Below are 2,115 nucleotides of genomic sequence, written 5' to 3'. Positions count from 1 at the left end.
TATACTCATCAGAATTAAAATATTAAGAATCACTTTCAAGTGTGTGTATGTATAGATATATATGTATACATACATGTAAATATATATTTATTTATATTAAAATTGAATAGACTCAGTTATATAAATATAATGTATAATGATATATAACTAGAGAGAGAGATTTATAAAAATATTGTGCCTATTTACCTTTCCTCAAAGACATTGTGGCGTTATACATGCAGTAATAAGAGCATAACTGGGGTTCCTGCTCTCACACTGTTTCCAGTCTTGGTCTAACTGAAGCGAAGAAATTAATGAGAGATTATCCAGTAACTGCGACCTGTGAGCAGACAAGGGCACCTTACTATACAGAAAAGGCTGGGCCTTGACTTAGACCACTGGATGTCAATCCAAAGTGCTGAGCAGCCTCACAACATTCCATGCTGGTGCCACGGTTCTGAAAAAGAACATGCACGTGGAAGTGGCAGCATCCATGCAGAGAAAGAATGCAACACAGAACACGATGCTGTTGTAGAATGTCTGCTTCGGCAGAAAACAATACCTCTTCTGAGTGCCATCATGAGCGAGCAAAGTAAGCTGATTGGGGAAGGGAAGTACACCCCTCCACCCCACCGCTTGGGCAAGGAGGATCTGGGCCCTGAGCAGAGCAGCTGCTGACGGCTGGAGGCTGATTTCTATGTTTGCTCTTCTCCACGGTCAAGTTTATGTACTGAAAACCTCTTTGTGAACATGTCTAAAAACAGAAGATTACTCCCTCTTAAAAAAAATGTAGCCCTGGCTAGTGTGACTCAGTGGATTGAGTGCTGACCTGAGACCCAGGAGGTCACGGGTTTGGTTCCCAGTCAGGGCACCTGCTTGGGCTGCAGGCTGGGTTGTGAGCCATGTCCCCAGTTGGAGGGGTTGTGAGAGGCAACCAATTAATGTATCTCTCGCATATTGATGTTTCTCTCCCTCTCTTCCCCTCTCTCTAAAAAAAAATAAAACCGTAAAAAAAAAGTTAACTAATTAATGAGTACATAATAATGGAGAGAACCACAGTACTAAGTACATATGGGTCATTAGGTGACAATTCTTCCCAAAGGGACACATAATTCAAACATATAGGGGAACTTTATACAGACCTCCAAAGTTGAGGAAGTTTATCTGGTGTCCTAAGCCTTCATAATCTTTGCTGTTCCTTTCCTCAGCAAGAACTCTTTTTCTGCATCAAAGCACTCATTGCTCTTATCTATCTTATTAAAATCTATTATTAAGATTATTCTCATTAATATGTGAAACGTGCCTTTTGGGAACTGCCCTGCCTGCCTGGTTTCAGAAACTGTAACCTCATGGATGAATAGGAAGACCTTGGGACCATAAGCCACTCAGGAGACAAAGCTTATCTTCCTTGTAGGGGCGCCACCTACTCCCACTTTCTCTTCACCCTGCTTGGCCCTAGGCAGATGACTGGTTAGCCAATGACCAGTAAGATTGTTGTCACTCAAAGGAGTGACAACCTAAGACAGACCTGGTCATGGAGGGGACCTCAGGGAAGGACTTGGGGGGCTATAGAAAAAGCAGGTGATGGACCCTGACCCCTCTGCTTTGACATAGAGCCTGAGTCCTCATTCCGTCTGCAAGAAGTCTCCTCATCTCTCGGCTGCCTTACTTCCTCTGACTGACTTAAGCCTGAAGCAAATGCCTTAAGCCTAAAACAAAGCCGGAGGTGGGTGCGACCCTGTGCTGGAAAGGCTGGTTTCCCTAGAGCAATCAGGCCTAAGAAAGAGTGCATAAAATCCTATGAAACCTACTTTGCTAATACCCTCAATTTAAATGATAAGGGTCCAAGCATGAAGTGAATTTATTCCCCAAAGTTATATGGCCCTTTAGCTAACTGACCCTGACTCAGAATAAGCCCTCAGAGTTCTTTGAATGTTATCTATTGTTTAACTATTTCTGCTTGACAATGATTGATCAGCTTTACGTATACACCCAGTGTTCCTACGCAAATTAAACCCACTAAAAGCTTCTCAAGGCAAGAGTCCAGGCACTCTGCCCTCAAGACAGTAGCCAAGGCACTCTGAGGCATTCTCCCCTTGAGAGAGTGGCCATGCTGTCCCTTTTCCTCCACAGGAC

Source organism: Sturnira hondurensis, unplaced genomic scaffold (assembly GCF_014824575.4).
Source record: "Sturnira hondurensis isolate 20B ecotype Veracruz unplaced genomic scaffold, ASM1482457v3 Scaffold0004136, whole genome shotgun sequence".
Taxonomy (NCBI): domain Eukaryota; kingdom Metazoa; phylum Chordata; class Mammalia; order Chiroptera; family Phyllostomidae; genus Sturnira; species Sturnira hondurensis.
Note: the sequence above shows the minus strand (reverse complement) of the source record.